At 37.8% G+C, this 11,460-nt stretch overlaps 1 protein-coding gene across 1 annotated transcript in view; it reads right to left on the minus strand.

Moving 5' to 3' along the window:
• IQCM (IQ motif containing M) overlaps positions 1-10,893 on the minus strand; it is a 472,102-nt gene extending 461,209 nt beyond the window's left edge. The window contains exon 1 of the mRNA XM_006162328.2: positions 10,833-10,893. The gene's annotated coding sequence lies outside the window, so the exon portion shown is untranslated. The remainder of the gene's footprint in view (positions 1-10,832) is intronic.
• Between the last annotated feature and the right edge of the window lie 567 nt (positions 10,894-11,460).

Below are 11,460 nucleotides of genomic sequence, written 5' to 3' on the forward strand. Positions count from 1 at the left end.
TTGTCAGCAATGGAAAGCATTAGTGGAATCTGAATAAAAATAGACCTGTGGTACACAAACAAGTCCTACATCCTTACCTACCTTCTGGACCCGTCTACAGTATCAATGAAATTTACAGAGATTCAGATTAATGAAGAGAAAAAAGTAAAAGCACATAGTTGCTAGATGGCCAATGAGAACATAAATTGTCAGGTAATATTAGGTCACTGAGAAAGGCATGACATATTTTTCTATGCAAAAAAATGTGTCATGTCTTTCCCGACAACCCAATACACAGTAATGCTCTCTTCAAATCTTCATGCCCTTTAACCTAGCAATTCCACAGAACTATTTATATTCAACAAGGTTCAGCACAGCATTATCTGAGTCACAACAGAATCAGTCACTAGCCAGATCTTTTCTAACTTTGGTCGGGAGGTGCTATAATCGAGAATATATTAACTCATCCAGAGACAACAATGTTAGAGCCACAGTAGACATAAGCAATCCTATAGCCCAGTGATCTCCAATGATTCTCAACTAGGTCTCAAGAGTGGTTTGGATATGTGGGAGAATGTGTGATGGTCCTAGTGGGTGGGGCCCAGGGATACTACATGCCTCTAATGCCTATTATGTGGATTATTCCACATATCAAAAAGCCACCCTGCCCAAGGAACCAGAAGTGCAACCTGATGCTCTGTGTCCTAATGTGCCCATTTCTTCAAGGCCAATGTATTCACTCCCATTTTCCAAGAATATAGTTTGCTTATGACTCATAGCTATGTCCATCATGGCATTACTAAGAGAACTGTCTTGTCCAAGGTTATTCCTCCTCCCAGGAAGTATCGTGCGTGATGTCTGGCTGATACAGGAACAGAGGGCTGACTCCTTTGCTTCAACTTGGGACAGTTTAGAAGGCCTTCTTCGATGTAACATGGATGGAAAGCCCTTGGCTGCTATCTTACTGCAGGTCAGCTTCTCCCTCTAACAATCCTGCCTTCTGAACTTCATGACAGCAGTATTCTTATGAATGCATCCCAGTAAAACTTCTGCACTCAACTCTCCCTCTCGAAGACTGTTTCAAAAGAACCCAACTGCAGATAGTCGCCACTGAAATATACTAATTTAGTATATCCCTCATATTCCAGAGAAGTCAGGAGAGCCTAGAAAGGGTAAGATTCATGTCCAAAGTATGGAGACAACTAGGTCACTACTTGCTACACTTAATAAACATTAAAAATTTCAAGAGACTAGCCTCAGTGGTTCAGGTACTAGCATACTGATCTGCAGTGCTGGAAGTCACATGACTGACCACAGGTTTGGATCCCAAGATTACCTGAAACATGCAGGCACTCAAGATCCTGATTCAGAGAAGACTGGGGAAAGAAGATGAGAATGACTCTCTCTCTCTCTCTCTCTCTCTCTCTCTCATTCTCTCTCTCTCTCTCACGTGCATGCACACATGCTCTTTCTTGTGCTCTTATTTATGAATTTAAAAAATGAACTTTAAAAACCCTCAAAATTATGAGAACTTGATAAATACAGAGAAAACTAAAAGAGAAAGAATAAAATGTCAAAATATTTATCAACAAAAATCATAAATACCTAAAGATTAGAAGCAGAATGAGAATGACAAAAGGTATATAGATTTGACTCTTGGGAGAAATATTAACGACAGAACCTAAGAGTCAATATGGCTAGTTCACTTCAGAAAATCAAAAGAAGACTGCCAAAATACTTCAGTTTAGAGATTATTTACAAGATTATTTACAAGATTATTACAAAGCTACTAATAATTTGCCTAAACTATTCACATATAGTGTTTATCATGGTGATGGCACCAAAAAAAAAGTAACTAGAAAATTTCCTCTTAAAAGCAAACAGAGAGCAGGCAGGTGGAGTGTTGGTTCAGGACGCTGGACTTCCACATGGCCGACCACGATTGGAGTCCTGGGCCTGGTGGCTTGCTTTCTCACTTTCTCTCTCTCTCTCATTCTGTTTCTTGCTTGTTAAATTAAAATAAATAAATAAGTAAATAACTAATTATTTTTTTTAAAAAAAAAAAAGGACCAACCAAAAAATTAAAAAAAAAAAAAAAAAAAAGAAAAACAGCATGTCAGCTGTTGGCGTGGTGGTAAAGGAAGCTGGATCCTACATGGCCAACTTCACAGTTCAAGTCCCTGATTCAGTGGCTTGAAAAATACATGTAAGCATGCATGCCCCAAATCTAAAGAGATCTGAGGAGTAGGGACTGTGATGTGGCCATTCCCCTAGGGGAGACTTCTCACTTTCTCTCTCTCTCTCTCTTCAACAAATGCATGTGCCCTACAGCACACTGAAAATTAATTAATTAATTAAAATAAATGCAAACTGCTAGCAAGATACAGAAATTATCCGTTGAATGAATAAGAATGAACAGAAAATTAAATCCCCTTCATCTATAAAAGTTAAATCCCCTTCATCTACAATCCATTTTCCTCCTCCCCCTAAACAAGGTAGCTAGTTCTAAACATCATTTTCCACAGAGTTGTTTTTCTGATTCTCAGTGAGTAAGAAAATGTACTCCTAGCCATTTGTCAATCTTGGAAGCCATATCTCTTCCACAGCTAATTCCTCTACTCTTATTTTAACACAGTTCTTAAATACAGTATTATAATAGTTTTATCCTGTAACTTTTATATTTATGATACTTTCGTATCATAAATATACTTATGATACTTTTGTCCCAGGAGCAGAAATTTACTATTTTCAAGAATAATATATAAAGAACTGCTGAAAACTTCAATTGTGACCTAACATACACCCATTTCTCTCTAAAAAAAGAAAACAACAAAATAAACAGGTTAAAAAAAAAAACGTTAAAGTAATGTAGCCTCATCCTTAAAAAGTAGAACTAAAAAAATTAATAAGTTTTTTTTGGACCAGCTGGTGGCATAGTGGCTGAGGCAGCTGGATCCCACATGGCCAACTGCGCAAGTCCCAGATCTGGCAGCTTGAATAACACAATGGGCATCTGTGAATGCATGCCCAAAATCTCAACAGGAGAATAAAGAGGAAAAGATTACAGCATAGCCTGTAGTAAAAAAAAAAAAAAAATTTAATTAGCAAGACATTTTTTACATAAGAGGAAAATTGCCCTTATTAAGCTTTCTTTCCTTTTTCTTTTCTTTTTTTTTCTCTTTTACTTACCAGAGGGCACATGCACTCACCAGGGAGAGAGAAATAAAAAACAGGTCTGAAAGGGATGTGGTCATACCATAATCCTTTTTCCTCTCTTCATCCTTTTCATCAAAATTGTGAGTGCATTTGAGTTTGCACATACACACACACACACACACACACAGACCTAGTGTGTTTTTCAAGCCTCCAGATCTAGGATTCAAACCAGTCAGCCATGTGGGATCCAGTACCCTCAATCATTGCACTATGGGCCAGGCCTAAACTTAATTTCTTAATTTTCTCAGAATCAAATTAATATTCATGAAAACAAAAAATAAACCACATTGAACGAATAGAATTATTACCAAAGGTTGTATGGTCAAAACAATTTTCCCCAAAGCCTCATTTGAAGAATGTGATTCTAGTATTTGATATCAGTTAATACTGATATTTTAAAATTCACACAAGACCTTTCACTAAGCATCTCTAAATATTCTGCCAAATACACGTAACATTTATCTTTAAATGTCTTGAATGGTACTTTTACCCTATTCATGTCCAAAGACAATCCTGAAAAGAATATCTTCCTCTATAAAATTAAAATTTTCATGTTTTGCAAAGTCTGAAAGGAAACGTGGATTTAAAAGGTTCTTGTTTATTAGTTCATGACATAAAAAGTATTTTGTCCAATGGCTTCAGGGGAAAGTGGTAAGTTGAATTTATTGGTAATAATCCTCTCATAGTGTTGGTCATCTATATGAAGAAAAGTAGGAAGAAGTCAAACTTCGGGATTTCTCTTTCATAGTTGAACAATGACAGGAGTTATTATTGCCACACTACACTCTCTTTATATAAACTTTATGGTTTTATTTCAAAGAGCACCACGGCATTATTTTAGTCATCTTCTGATTCACTGACCACACGCTCTTCATACTGCATAGAACAAGCATATGTTTAATTAAATCCGGAAAAAGCAATAAGCAAAATGTGGACATTTCGGAGGTGGCAAGATGGACCTCCTCCTGTGTCAAACATGTCCCAGATAATGGCTAAATTGACAATTGAAAGGCTAAACAAGAAAAGTCAGGACAGCTTGACTTTGTTGGTTTCCCAGTTGTACAGCTTGCAATCTTTCTATTTCATCAAGGTAGCAGCGCACTGTAACGGGAACAGATTGTTCCATCAGCAGTACAAAAACTGAACCAGCAGAAGCTTTTTCCAAAACTGAGACTGCTTTCCAAATGTTCATGCTCTAGTTAGGGCTAAGGTTATTTATTTAAATGCTAATAGAAGTTCATGTGGCCACCAGCTTTCTAAGCTGAATTTAGAAACTATTTCTTTCCTCTCTGGACTTGAAGATCTCCTAAATCTTTTTCTAGGCTGTTAAGTTCTAAATCAAATATCCTCTTGAATGAAATTTGTGTCCTGACATTGATCCCTCTGTTTAGTTTGGCATTATTTTATAAAAACTCACACATTTAGAAAATAACAATGCCTCGATATCTTTATCATTAATTTAGCTCTGTCCCAGGGCACCTTTAGACCGGTTCTATAACCAAGGTAACAAAAAGACTGAAAATCCTTGAATAATCATGGAAACAGCTTTCTGGTAAATATTCTCTATTCAATCTGTTCAGTTTACATCCTTGACTTTTCATTGTCCTTTTGATGAAATCAAAACTACTTAACTTGTCTTACACATCCTCTACCATCTGCCTTGTGCTTACTCTTCCAGGGTCTCATTTTCCCCTTGAACTCTACCCTCAGCTTCAGTTAACTTCTTCCTATTATGGAAATTACCAAGCTCTTTCTTGCTGAAGTGTGCATGAATCCTCCTCTCTGCCTGAACACTCTTGCTGGAAGTACTCCCATCCCTTTTGTCTGTCTACCTCTTTCTCGTTCCACTTCTAGCTTTCTCTTTCTCTTTGATTTATGTGTGTGTGTATATATATATATTCATACACACACACATACACACACTCTCCTATATGGAATTTTTCAATGTCTGATAGAATTAGTGTTATCATCAAAAGACTCTCTTACTAGGGCATTCTCGCAAAGATGCAATGTGTTTTAAGAGAACTGATATATAATTATTTACATTTAATGAGCTTAATAAAGGTAATAATATGGTTTATTCTGTGACTATGCTAAGCAGAGACCAGAGCCCCAAGGTGAGGCATGTCCAAGCAGTATCTAAAGCTACGCAATAAGGGACGAGAGATTGATGTTTGTCTGTGAACTCTCATGGGACAATGAGATGAGCCTGCATTAGGAATCAACACATGGCTTCCTTTACTGAGAATGGCTTGCTGCAAAAGAAAATACATAAATAGTTGACTTAAACAGAATGTTCAGTGACTTTTAGTAGCACTGATCAATAGCATAATCTCAGGACCCTAGAAAAAAGAACTAAAAATAACAGAAAATATCATAAAAGCAAAAAGAATTTTACTAAATTAAAATTTTAGACTTGTCATTTCTATTTAAAGGCAAGCCTTAATTATATCCATAACTCCATTCATTTTATCTTACCTCAAGCATACTAGACCTAGCTATGCTACTAACTGGATAAGTGAGAGTATCTCTTAACTAAGGAAACATAGGCAGGACATTCATATCCTTTTATAATGAAAAGATTGTACTAAATCAGCATTTCTCAAATGAGAGTGATTTTTTACCCCCTCTCCCAAGAAGCATTTATCACTATTTGGAGAAATATTCGACTGTCACAGCTAGGGCTAGATATGGGTATGCTACTGGCACCTAGTGGGTAAAAACCAAGAATATTACTAAATATGCTACAATGCATGGGATGACCTCCCCCCACTGCACTCACCCCACAACAAAGACTGACCCAAACTAAATTATCAATACTTCTGAGGTTGAGAAATACTAAATTAAATAATCTCTAAAGTTCTTCCCATCTCTAACATTCTCTGATTCTTTACTTTGATGTTTGCAAGAACTGCATTTATTTACACACTCTCCTATATGGAATTTTTCAATGTCTGATAGAATTAGTGTTATCATCAAAAGACTCTCTTACTAGGGCATTCTCGCAAAGATGCAATGTGTTTTAAGAGAACTGATATATAATTATTTACATTTAATGAGCTTAATAAAGGTAATAATATGGTTTATTCTGTGACTATGCTAAGCAGAGACCAGAGCCCCAAGGTGAGGCATGTCCAAGCAGTATCTAATGCTACGCAATAAGGGACGAGAGATTGATGTTTGTCTGTGAACTCTCATGGGACAATGAGATGAGCCTGCATTAGGAATCAACACATGGCTTCCTTTACTGAGAATGGCTTGCTGCAAAAGAAAATACATAAATAGTTGACTTAAACAGAATGTTCAGTGACTTTTAGTAGCACTGATCAATAGCATAATCTCAGGACCCTAGAAAAAAGAACTAAAAATAACAGAAAATATCATAAAAGCAAAAAGAATTTTACTAAATTAAAATTTTAGACTTGTCATTTCTATTTAAAGGCAAGCCTTAATTATATCCATAACTCCATTCATTTTATCTTACCTCAAGCATACTAGACCTAGCTATGCTACTAACTGGATAAGTGAGAGTATCTCTTAACTAAGGAAACATAGGCAGGACATTCATATCATTTTATAATGAAAAGATTGTACTAAATCAGCATTTCTCAAATGAGAGTGATTTTTTACCCCCTCTCCCAAGAAGCATTTATCACTATTTGGAGAAATATTCGACTGTCACAGCTAGGGCTAGATATGGGTATGCTACTGGCACCTAGTGGGTAAAAACCAAGAATATTACTAAATATGCTACAATGCATGGGATGACCTCCCCCCACTGCACTCACCCCACAACAAAGACTGACCCAAACTAAATTATCAATACTTCTGAGGTTGAGAAATACTAAATTAAATAATCTCTAAAGTTCTTCCCATCTCTAACATTCTCTGATTCTTTACTTTGATGTTTGCAAGAACTGCATTTATTTTAGTGACCTAATGACAAGTGAGCAAAAAAGACTTCTTTAATGTCAATTTCTGCAGTGAAATACAGGTAGGCTACAAAGAGAATCGGATAATATAATTTCAGCATAAATTCAAAAGTCGAAAATAGTTATAATGTTCAGCAAGTTTCCATGTTGGTGATGTATTCTAAATGAATAAAACTGTTAATGAGGGGGGGAAATGCCAGCAACTTCTGCCTAAAATGACTTATTTCTCCTGTCAGCTATTTGTTTAATTCAGTTGTATAAGAAGCTGAAAAATATTCAAGAAATCTAGATTCAGTTAGCATTTCTGTCCTGTTCTACAGAACCATAAGCAGGGATCTATATTCTAGCCTATTGTTTTGTGTTTGTCTTTACCGGAAAACACAGATACTACTTGAAGACTACAAAAAAATGACACAAAAATAAGATGGTTAAAGGAATCTGTTCAACTTTTCTGCAGTTAAAAAAATACTATCATGAAATAAGTTTTACAAAGACATAGTACTCTGCAAATTCTCAAATCTAAAGACAATGAGTATTCCTTTTAGATGTTTTATATGGCAAAATTTCTTTTTTACTGAATTAAAACATGAATTCAAAAGAAAACATATGAACATAAAAATTATTTTCTGATGATTTCGAGTGCTTGCTCACTTAATGATATCATTGTGCCTCTAAGACTCACCAAGAGTTGGATTTGGGACCACTATGCTTTGGTGAAGAAAAAACCAGTCTCACAAAGGATGTCAGTTGTGCCCCTAGAATTACACCCTTCTATTTGATGTACTCCAGTTTTCTCAGCTGACACGTGCATACTTGAAAAGAACAAAAAGAAAACCTCTCACATTCCCAGAATGGTCTTTTATCTTCAGTTCCCTTATTGTAGAGAGAAGTGATCTTGTGTCTACATCTTCCACTACAGTTTTGTCAAGTGGTTCTAAAAGCACTTATCTCCTGAATTCTTGGATATTGCTCTTCAGTGTTCTTTGAAGTCATTAGATTTCTTTATATTTGTAGTCATACCAGATACAGTATTGTAAGCCATGAGTTTTATATAAATATTAATTACTACATGCTAAGCATCAGATATAAATTGGGAGTAGAGAATTTTTTTTAAAGTTGTAGCTAGAAATGTCACAGGCTAAAACTGCGGACTCAAAAATAAATAAACTGTAGACTCAAAAAAATTATGCATAATTATAATGGAAAAAAGTTCCCAAATATCAAGTTGTGGGAAAAGTCATGATGTGGTTTTTGAAGCAAAAATGCATCACAACTTTTCTGACAACGTAATACATCAGAATAAGTAAGAAAATAAAAATAAAATAATCCTGGCATGCTATAAAACAAGTAATCTGTTTGAACCAATTAGTAGAACATAGCATATAAGAACAAAGTCTCTGGACCAGCAGATGGCATAATGGTTACGTCACTGGACTCCCACATGGCCGACCACGGTTCAAGTCCAGGACCTAGTGGCTTGAAACTCATGCCAGGCACATGTATACACATGCCCAAAATCCTGAGAGGAAAATGGTGGCAAAAGGATTGCAGCTTGACCATCCCTTCTGGGGGGAGGGGGGGTGATTTCTTGTTTTCTGTCTCTCTAGTGAGACAGACACCCTTTAGCAAAGTCTCAGCTCCACTTAAGAGATACATGAGTAATTTAATCTTGATACGTTTTCCTCACCTGTACAACAGAATTCTCAAAGTATTTATCGTATCGAGTTAGTGTACAAAATTAGTTCATATGCATGTTTGCACAGTGCCTGACAGAGAATGTACTTAACACACATTGATTACTATTCAGAAAAAAATGACCTACAAATTACTTTATAAAGTCTAGACCAGGGCTGTCTCTATAGAGATAGCCAGGCCCACAAGTCAAACCCAATGAGCCATCTTTTTTTCTTTTTTTAAGAATTATTTTATTTAACTTTATTATTATTTTAATATTTCCACAGAGACACACACACAGAGAGAGAGAGAGAGAGAGAGAGAGAAAATGAGAAAGCAAGCCTCCAGGTCTGGGACTCAAACTATGGTCAGCCATGTTAGAGTCCAGCACCCTTAACCATTGCCACCTGTCGGCCCCATGTGCCAACTGTTTTTATAAATAATTTTCTCTTGGAAAATAGCCATGCCCTGTTAATTTATATACTGTCTAGGGCTTTCATCCACAAGAGTAAAATTGAGTTCTCATGAGGGAAACTATATGACCTATAAAACTTAAAACATTTACTATCTATAACTTCACTGTTTCTAAGGATTTGTTGCTCCGAAAAAATAAAATTTTAAAAATGTTTTTGAAGGTACAATAAACATGCTGATGATCATAAAGAAGCAACATAAAAGTCCATTCTTCTTCATAGGCCCAAAGCTTTTGGGTATAGCTCTTCCTCTAAAGGGTTTTGATTCTAAAAGGGGATGGGAGGACTGGTGAGAGAGAAAGAATATTCTTAAAGGATGAGAATAAAAAGTTTCTGTCTTCAAATGCTGGGTTCTTAAAATTGAAAGCCTCCTTCGTGGTTATTGTCTCTCCTCAGGAATTAAATTTTTTTTTCCCCAGATTTTTGTGGCATAGGGTGTACCCAAAGACTAGGAAAAAAAAAAAAGGGAAAAAGAAATCACCCCTCAGGGAGGATGGTTTCCTACATTCTCCTCTCCAGATTTTGGGCAAGTGTGCACGTTGTGCCCTGCGTGTTTTGCACAGGTGCCCTGGGTGTTTTTCAGGTCATCATGTCTAGGACCCGAAATTTGTAGTGGGCCTTAACCATCATGCCACCTGCTAGCCCTAACATAAGATCATTTTGAATGTGTTCTTGAGCAACTATACAGAATTGTGGTTAACATCACAAACACCAGAGTTCTCTTGGGTTCAAATCCTGGCTCAGCCATTAATCACTTGTGTGGTCTTGTCAGATTAATTTGTGTCTCTGAATCACAGTTTCCTGGAATAGTTTTTACACAAAATAGATTGAAATAATAGTGTCTATCTCATGGTATTTTAAGGATTAAATAAATTCGCAAAAGCATCTCCTGTTTGGGTGAAAGTTGAATGTTGTACCAGACTGCAGTATTTTAAATGAGAAAAATTCTCAACTTTCCAAATAGAAACTAAAGTGGTAAAAATATGCCTATTTTTAATTAACAAAGTACCATGCTTAGAATGAAAACATTCAAACCATCTCTGACCTCCGAGCATTAACATATTTGTTAAAAATAGCTGCCTTGTATGCCCTAACGTCTTTTCCATTTCATTGCCTTCCTCTGTTTCCTAAGTCACTGTCGTCTTCACCCTTCCTGTCAACACTTTCTCCCGTGCAGTTTTGGGAAACGAGGCCTACATAAGACGACTATGTGGAGAGTCTGCTCAAAATGGGGGTTGGAGGGGAAGATGGGGGAATGGGGACATGGGGGGATGGGAGTAGGGGTTACATCGAGTATGATCCACATCGCCCACCGTGTGGACTCCGTGTCTACATGAGATTCTGACTTTGTGTCACTCTGGAATAACTCCGGGCTCTTTCACGCACATCCTTTTGTCTAAAACACTGGATTTGGGGAACACAGGTAAATTTTCCCCTATCAAAATTGCCTCAGAGCCTTGTACACGCTATGAAGTCTGAGCATATGAAGCCCCAAAATCAGTCCCCAAACTGCCCCTGCTTCTCATAAACCCCTTCTGCCACCAAGGCCGCGGCTCACCTGTCACTGGAACCCCTAGCTAAGCCGGGTCTCCTCCTCAGAAAGCGCGGCCTCCCACCCCTGTGCGACGACGTCCGCCCCTTCTGGCACTTCCGGTCACGTGCCTCCGCCTGGGCCCCGCCCACTGCGGCCTCCTCTGCTACCACCGGTGGCCCACAGTTGGCTGTCAGAGCTCTGGGGAGGCTCACCCCTCCACCATGGCTGAAGCTGCGAGAGCTTGGCCGAGTCCTAGAGCTTGGCAAAGCTCCTCATGCCATGGAGCAGTGCCTTCAGGGTACAGTGTTTTCAAGAGCAAAGAGGTCTTCCGGTGCATTCGGAAAGGGATGCAGAGAAAACAATGGCCATAGCGAAGCCTGGATGCAGCTCTTGTTTACTAAGTTTATGGACAGAGATCTTCATAGACTTCGAAAGTAGTCTGCTAAGCTCTGACATCCTTGCAGGCCTGTGACCTCTTCTTCTGGTAGTCCCGGACCCGTTAGAGGGAGGAACCACAGATCTGGGTGTTGCCCCAGCGTCAGGGTTCCATCTCTGGCTTCCCTCTGAGATACACACCTGAAAGATGGCATCCCCACTTTGGACGTGGGGACATGTCAGGAACTACTCCCACTTCTGGCATGTATGAGGAGAT

This window comes from Tupaia chinensis, unplaced genomic scaffold (genome assembly GCF_000334495.1).
Source record: "Tupaia chinensis unplaced genomic scaffold, TupChi_1.0 Scaffold139871_1, whole genome shotgun sequence".
Classification (NCBI taxonomy): Eukaryota; Metazoa; Chordata; class Mammalia; order Scandentia; family Tupaiidae; genus Tupaia; species Tupaia belangeri.